Here is a 16,421-nt window from a genome sequence, read left to right on the forward strand (position 1 = left end):
CAAAAGTGCTGGTCCTGCAAGTTTCGCAGGAGGACTTTCGTGTAGTTTTAAAGGTAAGAGATGAGATACTGGCAGAAGTAAAGCTGTGAGGACGGGCAGTGAGTTGTCCTCGGATAACTCAGTCGGTGGAGTACTTGCCCGCGAAAGGCAAAGGCCCCAGGTTCGAAAAACCTGGTCTGGCACACAGTGCTAATCTGCCAGGAAGTTTCGCAATGCCTTATGGTTCATTTCGAATCGTGAAGAAACTGAAGCAGGTGAAATTAAGTAAGTAACAGGAATACAGCTTTGCACAATTTAGTTAGGAAAATCACATACTTATAACTAAAAAACAAGATACTGAGAGAAACTCAGAAGCAGCAATAAAATGTTCAGACTGACCATGAGAAGTCAACGGGCAGGAAAGGGTCTGAATGTGTCACTTCCTGAGTAATGAATTCACTCATAAACGTACTTCTAATGAACTTCCCCGTCGCTTAAGGAGATATTACAAACGCTTTGTTGTACTGGAGATGTGAGGTAAATTATAATCCCAGTTTTAATAGTTCTGTCTTATAATCTTCGCTATAATTAAGAAATACATCGTCTGCATCACTTGGTAACCCAGACTGCCTTTCACAATCATAACTACAAGTGATCACGGTTTCATGAGGCACCATCTTCCCGTCATTCATGAAATAAAATATACGATGTCGAAATAATAATAAATCATTGAATCTGTTGTCTAAATACTACAGAACGAAAGTATAATAATATTTTCTGGTCTAAATGAGCAAAATATTTCAAAGTCTATTCAGCTGTCTGCTTTTCGTTTATTCTCTCTTTCTTTAATCACTTAAAATAATCAAATATCTGAAGATTACTGAAATATGATTCACTCCTGTAAGGATCAGAACAGAGGACAGTTTCTAGTTGAACGCGGAATGGTGTTTTGTGTTTGTAAGGATTACAATGCGCAGTGAAAGAAGCTCTGAAGAACATTAGCTGAGACAAACAACTTACGGGAATTCAACCAGGTAATATTTTCAGCGAGAGCTTGTGCCTTGAAAATGGCGGCGTGTACTCCCACCGAAGTATCGGCGGTGGCTGAAAATAGTACTTGGCTGGATTCCCGTAAGTTGTTTGAAAATTGTATACGCCAGGAGAAACTCAGGTCTCACATTAGCTGAAACACCTAACACGCGAGGCCATTATAATTTGTTTGAGAATAGACGTTTACAGCTCTATTGACTTACCCAGAAAAATAAAAGTAACAACGTTTTAGTGACGTAGATGGTTTGGAAAGATTTGATTCGTTTTGGAGATAACGTCAGTACGAAGTCTGAAAGTGATTTGCGATAGCAGACGAGAATACAGTTGTGTATTGTGATCATGGTCATGATCTGAGAACGGCCGGTGACGGTTGAAACTGGTAATTTTGTACTGAAATTGTTGTTATTGCGAGGGAAAATAAGGTACCCTCAAAACAGGAAATCGCTATTGTCTCCATTACTACTGAAATTTCGTTCCCTCCTCAACATTTCTTCCTTTGGCGAAACTTATAATGGAACTTATCTCCGAGTATGACGCTCGCGTTGTTATATTCAGAAATTTGAGATGTAAGCTAGTTTGAAATCCGTGTTATATCGTTCTTATTTAGTGGCTCTGAGCACTGTGGGACTTAACGTCTGAGGTCATCAGTCCCCTAGAACTTGGAACTACTTAAACCTAACTAACCTAAGGACATCACACACATCCATGCCCGAGCCAGGATTCGAATCTGCGACCGTAGCGGTCGCGCGGTTCCAGACTGTAGCGCCTAGAACCGCTCGGCCACTCCGGCCGGCGCTCTTATTTAGTACTTTGTCGTTCAAAATATGTGTGAGACAGCGCATTTAGAATTTTTAACTTAATGCTTGGAAAACGTTGTAACGGAAAACAAAGAGGGAAATTCTATTTCATATTTTGGGAGTTGATTGCAGGCTAAGGAAAAGAACTACCAGTAAAACATTCTAGAACAGCAAACTGATCTCCGTAGTTGGTACTAAGGAATATTCGTATTTGTGGGTATTCTGGCAACAAGTAAACCAGACGTGACAAAACTTCCTCTAAGTCGCGTGGGAGAAACGATATTACTTGGTAGTGTTGCTGTACAAAAAAAACCGTAAAGGGTTAGCATGCTGAGTTAGGATAGAATAGTGACAGGAAAAATGCTATAGGATAACTAAGCGAAGAGAACAAACTCAGAGTGCTATATTTGTTGTGTAACGATTGCCAACGGCCTTGCCGCAGTGGTCACACCGGTTGCCGTCAGATCACCGAAGTTAAGCACTGTCGGGCTGGGCTAGCACTTGGATGGGTGACCATCCGGTCTGCCGAACGCTGTTGGCAAGCGGGGTGCACTCAGCCCTTGTGAGGCAAACTGAGGAGCTACTTGACTGAGAAGTAGCGGCTCCGGTCTCGTTAACTGACATACGGGCCGGAAAGCGGCGTGCTGACCATACGTCCCTCAATATCCGCATCCAGTGACGCCTGTCGATGAGGATGACACGGCGGCCGGTCGGTACCATTGGGCCTTCATGGCCTCTTCGGGAGGAGTTTAGAGTTGCTTTTTTTCTTTTTTTCTTTTTTCTTTGGAGGCTTCAATGCATAACATGGCAAGCGGTGAACCGCCATTTCATATGCGGCGACGGCTACTTACAGTGCGCGAGGCCTATAAAACTTTGTCCACACCATACACACCTGCATACCATACCGTTGCTCAGCTTCCTCTGGCACGGCTATTTCATAACCGGCAACATGCGACGCGGCCCTATGGGATTCGCGCACAGGATTGCCTCACTGCGATGTCTATGGCTGGTCTTCGTGTTTTACGTCGCGGTTGGAGCAGATCTCCACCTTGGCTCCTCCGGAGACCCAAGCTTATTTTAGATTTGACTAATTTTAAGAAAGCTGGCACACAAGATTTTAGATTCCTATCTCCGTTTTTTTTAACATTTTAGATGTGCATCAGGGTTTCACCGTCGTTTACACTGATGGCTCCAAACAGGAGACTTTCCTTGGCTGCTCTGTGGTGTTCCCTGATCATGTTATCCGGATTCGCCTCCCTGCTGAATATACCGTTTTCGCAGCGGAGCTCCACGCGATCCTGAAGGCACTCGAGCAGATGCATCGTGTTCGGGGCGATCCATTTTTCTTCTCTGCTCCGATTCTCTTAGTGCCTTACAATCACTGCAGAATCTGTGCCCAACTGAGGAGATGGTCCAGCTGGTATATGACCAACTGTACTTGCTCCAACGGCGGGCTAAGGAGGTGTCCCTCTGCTGGGTGCCTGGTCGTGTAGGAATATGGGGCAATGAACAGTCCGACCGGGCTGCCAAGGAGTCCTGCAGAGAGCAGGATGTGGCCCATTGTCCTGTTCCCTTGCAGTCTGTCACCTCTGCACTCCACAGGAAGTGCACGCAGTTGGGGGAGGAAGAACGGCTGGCGGTGACGGTCAATAAACTGCGGTTGGTGAAGTCAACAACTCGGCCGTGGCGTCCCTCCTGCCGGTTGCTCAGGCGGGAAGAGGTGGCGCTCACACGTCTTCGGATCGGGCACTGTCCTCTCACAAGTAGCTTTCTATTACGTCGGGAGGATCCTCCGTTTTGTGATGCTTGTGGTGTGCACATCTCTGTCCGGCACATTTTATACCGAGATGCCAGGGCAGAAGCACAAGTTTATGGGGATCTGCCCTGTGTACTAACTAACGATGAGACGTGTGTGTCTAGGGTTTTAAAGTTTTGTGATGTGTCTGGACTCTGGCCTAAACTTTTAGGCTGGAGGTTTTAGTGTATAGCAGAGTGGCTGACTCCTCCCTTTCCTCCTTGCGGTCAGCCGGCCACATCCATCTGCTACACTGTTATAGCTCCCTCTACCACTTTCTTCGTGTGTTGTCCATGTTTTACTGCTGACGCCATGCTTCGTCCCACGCTTCGGCGTGGGTAGGCACATCTTTTTCAGAGCTTGTTACCTGTGTTTTATGTTACTATTCTGAGTATTTTCTTGACACCCGTCTCACTATGTTACTGAGCAGGCGCTGAAGATCTTGCTGTCTAGGGCCCCCCTCTACTACTACTACTACTACCTCTCTAGAAAACCAAGTTTATAACAAATACTTGAGATGACGCGCAGTACATTACCTTGTAGATGGCTTATCTTTGTTTGTTAATTCCTGAATCTACAGGGTGTTTCAAAAATGACCGGTATATTTGAAACGGCAATAAAAACTAAACGAGCAGCGATAGAAATACACCGTTTGTTACAATATGCTTGGGACAACAGTACATTTTCAGGCGGACAAACTTTCCAAACTACAGTAGTTACAATTTTCAACAACAGATGGCGCTGCAAGTGATGTGAACGATATAGAAGACAACGCAGTCTGTGGGTGCGCCATTCTGTACGTCGTCTTTCTGCTGTAAGCGTGTGCTGTTCACAACGTGCAAGTGTGCTGTAGACAACATGGCTTATTCCTTAGAACAGAGGATTTTTCTCGTGTTGGAATTCCACCGCCTAGAACACAGTGTTTTTGGAACAAGACGAAGTTTTCAACGGAGGTTTAATGTAACCAAAGGACCGAAAAGCGATACAATAAAGGATCGGTTTGAAAAATTTCAACGGACTGGGAACGTGACGGATGAACGTGCTGGAAAGGTAGGGCGACCGCGTACGGCAACCGCAGAGGGCAACGCGCAGCTAGTGCAGCAGGTGATCCGACAGCGGCCTCGGGTTTCCGTTCGCCGTGTTGCAGCTGCGGTCCAAATGACGCCAACGTACACGTATCGTGTCGTGCGCCAGAGTTTAGACCTCTATCCGTACAAAATTCAAACGCGGCAACCCCTCAGCGCCGCTACCAGTGCTGCACGAGAGACATTCGCTAACGATATAGTGCACAGGATTGATGACGGCGATATGCATGTGGGCAGCATTTGGTTTACTGACGAAGCTTATTTTTACCTGGACGGCTTCGTCAATAAACAGAACTGGCGCATATGGGGAACCGAAAAGCCCCATGTTGCAGTCCCATCGTCCCTGCATCCTCAAAAAGTACTGGTCTGGGCCGCCATTTCTTCCAAAGGAATCATTGGCCCATTTTTCATATCCGAAACGATTACTGCATCACGCTATCTGGACATTCTTCGTGAATTTGTGGCGGTACAAACTGCCTTAGACGACACTGCGAACACCTCGTGGTTTATGCAAGATGGTGCCCGGCCACATCGCACGGCCGACGTCTTTAATTTCCTGAATTAATATTTCGATGATCGTGTGATTGCTTTGGGCTATCCGAAACATACAGGAGGCGGCGTGGATTGGCCTCCCTATTCGCCAGACATGAACCCCTGTGACTTCTTTCTGTGGGGACACTTGAAAGACCAGGTGTACCGCCAGAATCCAGAAAGAATTGAACAGCTGAAGCAGTACATCTCATCTGCATGTGAAGCCATTCCGCCAGACACGTTGTCAAAGGTTTCGGGCAATTTCATTCAGAGACTACGCCATATTATTGCTACGCATGGTGGATATGTGGAAAATATCGTACTATAGAGTTTCCCAGACCGCAGCGCCATCTGTTGTTGAAAATTGTAACTACTGTAATTTCGAAAGTTTGTCCGCCTGAAAATGTACTGTTGTCCCAAGCATATTGCAACAAACGGTGTATTTCTATGGCTGCTCGTTTAGTTTTTATTGCCGTTTCAAATATACCGGTCATTTTTGAAACACCCTGTACAAATATTAAAGTAACAAATGTCGTTCGTACGGTCTCGGAGCTGCTCGAGAGAAGACAGCGACAAAGGCAGGGCGTTCTACACGCTGGGCACGAGAGGAAGGCCACGTAGGGGAGATAGATGCTGGCGAGCGACAGAGAGCCTGGGCAGGCCAGCCTGGCAGCCTACTAAGCCACTCATGCGAGGCAGCGCCAGCCGCCCCGGGACCTGCCTGCCCGCTGCGCCGGCCGAGCGGCCAAGCCGGAGCGGAACGGAGCGGTGCTCGGGCACTCCACCTCGTTCTCCACCCTCAGAGGCGCCAGCTGCCCGCAGTGGATTCTCGTGTCAAGGAGTAAGGCCGGTGCGAGTCCTGCTCACGACAGCGAGCGACTCAGTGCAGGAGCTAAGAGGGAAGCATCGACACTGTGGTCCCATTCCCGATCGCTAACCAGCGACGCGAACACACTCGCTACTTACCGAACATCTTTCACGGTTGGTAAACGCTCCTCGCTTTTGTATTTCGACGTGGTTCCTGTGCTGTCACCGCCAGACACCACACTTGCTAGGTGCTAGCCTTTAAATCGGCCGCGGTCCGTTAGTATACGTCCGACCCGCGTGTCGCCACTGTCAGTGATTGCAGACCGAGCGCCGCCACACGGCAGGTCTAGAGAGACTTTCTAGCACTCGCCCCAGTTGTACAGCGGACTTTGCTAGCGATGGTTCACTGACAAATTACGCTCTCGTTTGCCAAGACGATAGTTAGCATAGCCTTCAGCTACGTCATTTGCTACGACCTAGCAAGGCGCCATTATCATTTGCTATTTATCTTCTGATGCATGTACCGTCAGACCGATGTTCACCAATTATGGATTAAAGTTAAGTATTCCATTAGCTACGTACTTTATTTGCCAGTCTCAATCCCTTTAACTGTTCCAGACCTCACGCCAGCCTGCGTGAGCTTAAACGCGTGCCTTTCGGCTTCCTCATAGGGGCTTGGCTGTCTTGCCAAGTCACAACAGTTCCGACGCATTTACATGACAATCAATTATGTAATGTCTACTGTGTTTCACACACACGGTATCAGATTTGAAAGCTAGGAAATGGAGAAAGAAGCGAAAAAGTAAAGTTTTGCGTCTTGTCGATGTCGTATAAATGGGTTGGAAGAAAATGGAGTACAGACCCGATACTGGTGGTTGTGAAGTGGAGAAACTGCTGGAAATCTAAATAAACCGGTCACGGGTTGGAATTCAGTATGTTCAGAATACAGCTTCAGCAGTTGGGGTTTTCTCAGGAGCTATGAAACGTGTAGTTGAAATATTGCCGAACAGTACATCAGTCTTTTTCGTCACTGCATTGCATTTCAATTATTCGTTTATATCCGCAATTTCCCAGAGCTTCCGCATACGTCACCTTGACTTTTAAGGTTTTCGGATCTTGGTACACGACTAAATGTGCATGTTTAACTTATACATACGGTAGTGCTAGAGGCTAGCGACTGTTATGTGATGAAGTGACAACTTCGTGAATACTAACATACATCGGTAAATGACAAACGCGTACTTGCTATAAAAACTTTATTGGGGCGTTTTGGGTAAGGCCTAAATTTCAAAAACAATATAACACATTGTATCAAGTAGAAAATCCACTCAAATCAATGTTACACGTTAGCGTTAAGACAATGTTCACTGAAATCTGGCTCCCTTTAAATAAAAATTCGTACTATTGTTGGCCTTATTAATATGGTTAATTTTAACCACGTTAACTACATTAGACACCACTACAGGAGACAAAATAAATGTGGTGTGATTCCCTGTAAGATGTGAGGCGTGGGATGTAACTCCAGCTTTGACAGTGTCATGTCGATGCTGCTGCCTGTTTATTATAGCATCTTATCACAGAGCGTCAAAAGACCTAGTAGCCCTTGTTCTTGACCTTCCGAACACAGCAAAAATCGCTTGACCAACCGAGCCTGCGATTTCCATAGATGCAGTCAGAGGCGCTGACCATTACGCCACGGAGGCAGCCTGCAAGAGGAGAAGGATCCGTGTTCAAACTCCTGCGACCCACCCACAGCGGGCACAGTGGGTCTCAGGCGCAGGTGTGGGCTGCCCCTGAGGCGTGCAGCGTCAACAACTGCTGCCTACTTCGCAGCACTTGTTTCCGCTGCATCTCTATTTTTTTCTTGAAGACTTGAACAAAATCGGATCTATATATTAATGGAAGACGGTTTTTGTAGAGGTCTGCGACCTCTACGTGAAGCACTTGTATATAAAATTTTCAGTTTACATTACACAACATTTCTTCTACTTATAGTTACCCGTTTGGACCGACTGCCATTGTCAGATCACTAACTTAATCAACACAACGTATTACGTCAAACAGTACATCACGGTACGTAGTATAAGCGCATGCCAGATTATGGCAGTCTGCAGAAACGCGTAATTAGAAGAAAAACAGTGCTACCTACAATGCATATTTAGTCTATATCTGTTTTTTTTTTTTTATTTGTTGACACTTTGACCAGCTACGTAGGCGCTACAAGAGACCGTCTTAAATATATTACAAATTTTCAATTGATTGTGCTTGCTCAAGTGTGTGGGACCCGTACGAAATTGAACTATCCGGCTATGTTGAACAGATTCAAAGGAAGGCAGGTCGAATGGTCACACGTTTGTTCGACCCATGCGAGAGTTTCTCGAAGATGCTGAAATAACTGAATTAGCAAACGCCTGAAGAGAGACCCAAACAATCTCGTGGCAGCTTAATTAGGTTGAAGGTTTCTATAAGTAACACCAAATGATGAATCAAGGAATATATTAGAATCCTCCACGTATTGCTCCCATAGGTATCCCGCAGACAAGATAAGACCAATTACAGCATTCACAGAGACATTTCAGCTATCATTCTTTCCGCAATTCATACGTGAGTGGAACGGGATAAACCCGTAATAACTGGTGCAATGAGACTTTCCTTCTGCCACGGACTTCACATTGGTTTGCAGAGTATAGATGAGGATATGTAGAGTGACGGAAAAAAAAGTCGAAACACTGAGAAGGAGTTGTGCGACACAAACGAAAGTTGGCAGGCGTGTTTCTGGATCTGAAAGATAATGTCTGGTAAAATTTAGCGCCAGTAGCGTAAGGGTGGCGTCACCATGAGGATGCAAATGAAGTTTGAAAGTTCCTGGGAGATTAAAACTGTGTGCCGGACCGAGACTCGAACTCGGGACCTGCTGTGGCTAAGCCATGTCTCCGCAGTATGCTTTCTTCCAGGATTGCTAGTTCTGCAGGTTCGGAGGAGAGCTTATCTGAAGTTTGGAAGGTAGGAGACGAGGTACTAGCGGAATTACAGCTGCGAGGACGGGTGTGAGTCGTGCTTGGGTAGCTCAGATGGTAGAGCACTTACCCGCGAAAGGCAAAGGTCCCGAGTTGGAATCTCGGTCCGGCACACAGTTTTAATCTGCCAGGAAGTTTCATATCAGCGCACACTCCGCTGTAGAGTGAAAATTTGATTCTACCAATCAAGTTTGATTTAAATACACGTTTTAACGGTAGTGACCGTTAGTTGCCTTTGAGACTGGACGTAGTGAGCTGACATTAGTCAAGAATGCGATTAAGGCGACAATGACGCGACTACGGACACCTCACTGCGTTTGGACGAGGTCTTTTAATAGGGCTACGGGAAGCTGTATGCTCCTTCTGCGATACTGCAGAAAGGCTTGGCAGGAATGAGGGCACTGTACGTGATGGCTGGCAGCGGTGGTCAGCAGACAGTGGGGTCGAGAGACGACTGAGAGGCAGGGACGCCGTGTTCAGCGTACCGCACCCGCAGCAGCCGTGTGAGCGGCAGTCGGCAGCGCTGTGGCGCGACCAGCTGCTGCAGATCGGTCACTTGAAGGACAGCACCGAGCCTCGCGCCATGTAGCGTACACTCTGCTGACCCCAAACCACCAGCATTTGCCACTACAGTGGTTCCAAGCGAGAGCCCTTTGCAGAGCAAGGTGGAGGTCTGTCGTGTTTCCCGATGAAAGCTGGTTCTGCCTCGGTCCCAGTGATGACCGTGTGGAGGAGGCAAGTTGAGGGCTTGGAACCACACTGTCTGTGTGCTGGACACACTGGACATACACCTGGAGTTAATGACTCGCGTGCGATTTTGCATGACACCAGGAGCACTTTCGTGGTTATCCCACGCAGCCTGACTGCTAAACTTTTGCGGCAGTCTGATGATTCGACCTGTTGTACTGCCATTCACTGACAGCATCAGAGGGCTTATTCTCCACCAGGACAAACCTCGCTGTTGTAACGCAACGTGAACCACATTGTCGACTCGTTACCTCGGCTTGGTCAGTCGGTAGATCTGTCTCCAAACGAGCACGTATGCGGCATCGTCGGACGGCAACTCCACCTCCTCCACAGCCAGCATTAACCGTCCCTGCACTGACCGACCAAGTGCAACAGGCATGGAACTCCGTCCCACAAACTGACATCCCCCACCAGTACAACACAATGTGTGGATGTGGTGTCACCGCCAGACACCACACCTGCTAGGTGGTAGCCTTTAAATCGGCCGCGGTCCGTTAGTATACGTCGGACCCGCGTGTCGCCACTATCAGTGATTGCAGACCGAGCGCCGCCACACGGCAGGTCTAGTCTAGAGAGACTCCCTAGCACCCAAACAATCTCGTGGCAGCTTAATTAGGTTGAAGGTTTCTATAAGTAACACCAAATGATGAATCAAGGAATATATTAGAATCCTCCACGTATTGCTCCCATAGGTATCCCGCAGACAAGATAAGACCAATTACAGCATTCACAGAGACATTTCAGCTATCATTCTTTCCGCAATTCATACGTGAGTGGAACGGGATAAACCCGTAATAACTGGTGCAATGAGACTTTCCTTCTGCCACAGACTTCACATTGGTTTGCAGAGTATAGATGAGGATATGTAGAGTGACGGAAAAAAAAGTCGAAACACTGAGAAGGAGTTGTGCGACACAAACGAAAGTTGGCAGGCGTGTTTCTGGATCTGAAAGATAATGTCTGGTAAAATTTAGCGCCAGTAGCGTAAGGGTGGCGTCACCATGAGGATGCAAATGAAGTTTGAAAGTTCCTGGGAGATTAAAACTGTGTGCCGGACCGAGACTCGAACTCGGGACCTGCTGTGGCTAAGCCATGTCTCCGCAGTATGCTTTCTTCCAGGATTGCTAGTTCTGCAGGTTCGGAGGAGAGCTTATCTGAAGTTTGGAAGGTAGGAGACGAGGTACTAGCGGAATTACAGCTGCGAGGACGGGTGTGAGTCGTGCTTGGGTAGCTCAGATGGTAGAGCACTTACCCGCGAAAGGCAAAGGTCCCGAGTTGGAATCTCGGTCCGGCACACAGTTTTAATCTGCCAGGAAGTTTCATATCAGCGCACACTCCGCTGTAGAGTGAAAATTTGATTCTACCAATCAAGTTTGATTTAAATACACGTTTTAACGGTAGTGACCGTTAGTTGCCTTTGAGACTGGACGTAGTGAGCTGACATTAGTCAAGAATGCGATTAAGGCGACAATGACGCGACTACGGACACCTCACTGCGTTTGGACGAGGTCTTTTAATAGGGCTACGGGAAGCTGTATGCTCCTTCTGCGATACTGCAGAAAGGCTTGGCAGGAATGAGGGCACTGTACGTGATGGCTGGCAGCGGTGGTCAGCAGACAGTGGGGTCGAGAGACGACTGAGAGGCAGGGACGCCGTGTTCAGCGTACCGCACCCGCAGCAGCCGTGTGAGCGGCAGTCGGCAGCGCTGTGGCGCGACCAGCTGCTGCAGATCGGTCACTTGAAGGACAGCACCGAGCCTCGCGCCATGTAGCGTACACTCTGCTGACCCCAAACCACCAGCATTTGCCACTACAGTGGTTCCAAGCGAGAGCCCTTTGCAGAGCAAGGTGGAGGTCTGTCGTGTTTCCCGATGAAAGCTGGTTCTGCCTCGGTCCCAGTGATGACCGTGTGGAGGAGGCAAGTTGAGGGCTTGGAACCACACTGTCTGTGTGCTGGACACACTGGACATACACCTGGAGTTAATGACTCGCGTGCGATTTTGCATGACACCAGGAGCACTTTCGTGGTTATCCCACGCAGCCTGACTGCTAAACTTTTGCGGCAGTCTGATGATTCGACCTGTTGTACTGCCATTCACTGACAGCATCAGAGGGCTTATTCTCCACCAGGACAAACCTCGCTGTTGTAACGCAACGTGAACCACATTGTCGACTCGTTACCTCGGCTTGGTCAGTCGGTAGATCTGTCTCCAAACGAGCACGTATGCGGCATCGTCGGACGGCAACTCCACCTCCTCCACAGCCAGCATTAACCGTCCCTGCACTGACCGACCAAGTGCAACAGGCATGGAACTCCGTCCCACAAACTGACATCCCCCACCAGTACAACACAATGTGTGGATGTGGTGTCACCGCCAGACACCACACCTGCTAGGTGGTAGCCTTTAAATCGGCCGCGGTCCGTTAGTATACGTCGGACCCGCGTGTCGCCACTATCAGTGATTGCAGACCGAGCGCCGCCACACGGCAGGTCTAGTCTAGAGAGACTCCCTAGCACTCGCCCCAGTTGTACAGCCGACTTTGCTAGCGATGGTTCACTGCCTACATACGCTCCCATTTGCAGAGACGACAGTTTAACATAGCCTTCAGCCACGTCATTTGCTACGACCTAGCAAGGCGCTATATTCAGCTACTATAATTACTTCATGAACGTATTCTGAAGAGATAATATTGTGAATCATGCAGCGTCAAGAGCGACGTTCATCATTAACGTATTAAAGTTAAGTATCAAACTAATTACGTCCGCTCTCTGAATTCTCATTCCTTGTCATGTTCCAGACCTCACGTCAGTATGGTTCTTCTCTCTTCACGCCAGCCTGCGTGAGCTAAAACGCGTGCATTTCGGCCTCCACTAGCAACACGGTGTGGGCTCTTCTGCCAACACAAAAGTGGACGTTTGCATGCTCGCGTTCAACATCCTGGCGGTTATCCCGGGGGTTAATGTACCAGTATTTCACATTTGCAATGGCTTACCTCGCGCTTACATGTTGATCACTTACGTATGTTACCTAGACAAACGTATTCCCGACATATTGTTACTGTACATGGTGTCGCGATTTCTTTTCATTTTGCTCGAGTGTACATCCGGCACAGAGTGAGCAATACGATTTGACAGCCTCCCTCCGCGTCATTGCCGGGTTCGCCCCCGCTGCCTCCCCCGCGCGGCCACGGTCTCTTCGGCCCTGTGGCAGGAGGCAGGCAGGCAGGCAGGCAGCCAGAGCGGACGCCGTCCGTCAGGGCCGCGGCTGGTCGGGACGCGTCGTTTCGCCAGAGCGCCGGCCGGCGTCGTCACGACTCGCGTGACCCACATCGGCAGAGCGCCGCCTGCGCCTTTGTGCAGCGACGCGCTGGCGCCCAGCCTTGATCCCGCGGTCCTCGGCTGTTCGCCCGCGGGCCGTTCTGACTCAGCGGCCGCCGCGTGCAGAGCGCGCCGCACGCCGCCAGCGCCGCGTTTCTGCCGCTGCACTTCCCGATAACACCCGACACCCCCTCGCGAAAGTTCTCCGCCGCAGAGCAGGAAGCCGACTCGGGCGCCGGCTGCGCGTAACGGAACACCCGCGAACTGCGTCTGACTGCCACTCCTGTGGACGGTCCGGTGTGGACGTGCCGGTCCAGGAAGCATCGCGCTGCGCAGATTTACGCACGTTAGAAACTTTCTATATCGAGTCCTCCTACCGAGACGAAACTCACCCCGCAGTCAGATTGCGCCAACAGCTACATACACATTTACATTCGACAAATAACGCGAGTATAAAAGTTTTCCTGAATATTCGTCATCGAACTTAACCGCCAATGACAAGCCAGTAACCTTTCGGCAGCGTCTGTAAAGCTGCCGGAAATTGTCGGCGGAACCATCAGTTCGAACTAAGAGAATCGCTTTGTGGTATCATCGAGAATGCCGGCCGCGGTGGTCTAGCGGTTCTGGCGCTGCAGTCCGGCACCGCGTGAGCGCTACGGTCGGAGGTTCGAATCCTGCCTCGAGCATGGATGTGTGTGGTGTCCTTAGGTTAGTTAGGTTTAAGTAGTTCTAAGTTCTAGGGGACTGATGACCACAGCAGTTAAGTCCCATAGTGCTCAGAGCCATTTGCACTATTTTTTGTAAACCGAAAGAGTATTTCCATTCCTTGGCCCATGTCTTCCAGAATGCATACAGGGTGAAAAGTATTTAAACCGACAAACTCTGGGACACTGTACGGGACATCAAAACAAATATTTTTCCCTGTCGTCATTTTTTTCCTCTTAGAGTATTTAAACCGGTAGAGGAAGATTTCTCTGCCGACAAATTAATTAAACCAACAAAAAAGTCCAGAGGGGACATAGCTGGGGATCGAGCAGGCCACGGTACAGCACCACCTCCGCCAATCCACGTTTCTGGGAACCGTCGGTCCAGGAATCGACGCACACGACGACTGAAATGTGCCGGCGCCCCCTCGTATTGGAACCACATGCATTGTCTTGCAGGGTGCGGGACGTTTTCCAGCAATTCTGACAATGCTCTGGCGAGAAAATTGTAATAGTGCCTGCCATTTAATGGCCTAGGTAGGAGAAACGGCCCAACTAAACAGTCCCCAACAACACCGACCTACGCATTAACGAAGAACCACACTTGATGAGCGCTAGTAACTGTGGCACGTGGGTTATCCTCACTCCAAACATGCGGATTGAGCATGTTGAAGACTCCGTCACGACCGAACGTTGCTTCACCGGTGAACAACACAGAGGATGTAAATGTAGGATGCATTTCATAGAACCCCAGGTACCACTGCGAAAACTGTGCACTGGGTGGTTAATCAACTGGTTCCAGGTCGTGGATACGCTGAAAGTGAAATGGACGTAACAATTGCTCTCGAAGGATTGTTCTTACGTTCGTCTGATTCGTCCCCATGTTCCGTGCAATTGCACGAGTGCTGATTGAAGGATCCCGCTCCACAGGCTGCAAGACAGCTTCCTCAAATTGCAGCGTTCTTACCGTGCGACGGCGTCCCTGTCCAGGTAATCTGCTAAATGGCCCGGTCTCACGCAGACGTTGGTACACAGCAGCAAAGGTCGCATGATGCGGGATACGGCGATTAGGATGTTGTTGTTAATAAACCCGCTGTGCAGCTCGCCCGTTGTGGTGCGCTGCGTAGTACGCACCAACCATATAAGTGTACTCACTCCAGGTGTATCGCTCCATTGGTAAACAGAGACAATGCACTACTTCACTGGTGGACAGCAGTTGCCTACAACTGAAGAGCGTAATACGTCCTCTAACAATTGAAGATCGTAATACGGCCTCTAACAACTGAAGAGCTTAATACGGCCTGCACCGGTTTAAATACTCCTCAAAGCAAAAATGACATTAGGGAAAAATATTTGTTTTGATGTCCTCTACAACCTCCCAGAGTTTGTCGGTTTAAATACTTTTCTCTCTGTATAATACTACTTGTCGTCGACTGCATACATCAGGAGTGTATAGTCTACAACGTGTTGTCACCACTGTGATACTGGTGACAACGCGTTGTACAATATACACTGCTGATGTACGCAATTCGCGACAACTAGCATTATATGGGTTCAACGGTACATGGGCCAAGAAATACAAGTGCTCTCTCCGTTTGTAGTGGACCTGAAGATGGCGTAAGTGTTGCACCTAAGCTACTCATTCAAAAATAAGTTCTACGATTACTCGGCTATGGTGGTTCATGTTCTTTATTTCAGTGAATCGTGGCTGTTGTCTGTATGTAGTAAAACTTTATATCTGCATTTACCTGTACATCATTAATCTGTAATTCACACTGAAGTGTTTGGCTGACGGTTCACACAACGCCTTTGAGACTGTATCTCTACGGTTTCACTCAGGAACAGCACATAGGGAACGTGAACATGTATATCTTTCCGAGCGAGCTCTGATTTCTCTTATTGTATCGCAACAGTCTTTTCTCATTCTAAGTAGCTGGAAGTGAACAAAATATTTTGCCATCCGGAAGAGAAAGCAGGTGATTTCGTGAAAAGAAAAACGCCTTGCTTCTAATGTTTGCCACCCCGACTTCCTTACCATATCTCTGACACTCGTTTCCCTGTTTCGTGATTTTGTGGTAGGGCAGCTTAGCGACTCGCCAAGCATGGGCGTCTTTCATTGAGTCGATATAGATGTCATTGACATCCCAGACACACCTGACAATGGAATACATATTTGGGTTGGGCTACACACGGAGGAAAAGAAATACACTGTTGGTGCTGCTGCACTATTGATGGCAAAATGCTGGATACAGAATCCATCGTAAAATATCAAGAAATAACTATCCAGAGTGATATGAAGTTGAATGACCACATAAAACACATTCATAGGAACAATCTTGAGAGAATGTAACTCATCCACTAAAGAAGTGGCTTATAAGGCGTTTGTTCGACCGATTCTTGAGTGTTGTACATCAGTCTGAGACGGTTAGTATATAGAACTGAGGGAACAGATAGAACAGATCCAACAACGAGTGACGTGTTTCGTCGTGGGATCGTTTAGTCGGCGAGAGAGTGTTGTACAGATGCTCATCAAAGTCCGTTCGCAGACGCTGCTACAAGAGAGGCGTTTGTGTGTCACGGACAGGTTTACT

The 16,421-nt window shown here is 48.3% G+C and overlaps 1 pseudogene; it reads left to right on the forward strand.

Annotated features, from left to right (window-relative positions):
- Positions 1-2,249: 2,249 nt before the first annotated feature.
- On the forward strand, positions 2,250-2,367 carry LOC126163796 (5S ribosomal RNA; annotated as a pseudogene).
- Positions 2,368-16,421: the final 14,054 nt, after the last annotated feature.

This window comes from Schistocerca cancellata, chromosome 2 (genome assembly GCF_023864275.1).
Source record: "Schistocerca cancellata isolate TAMUIC-IGC-003103 chromosome 2, iqSchCanc2.1, whole genome shotgun sequence".
NCBI classification, from domain to species: Eukaryota; Metazoa; Arthropoda; class Insecta; order Orthoptera; family Acrididae; genus Schistocerca; species Schistocerca cancellata.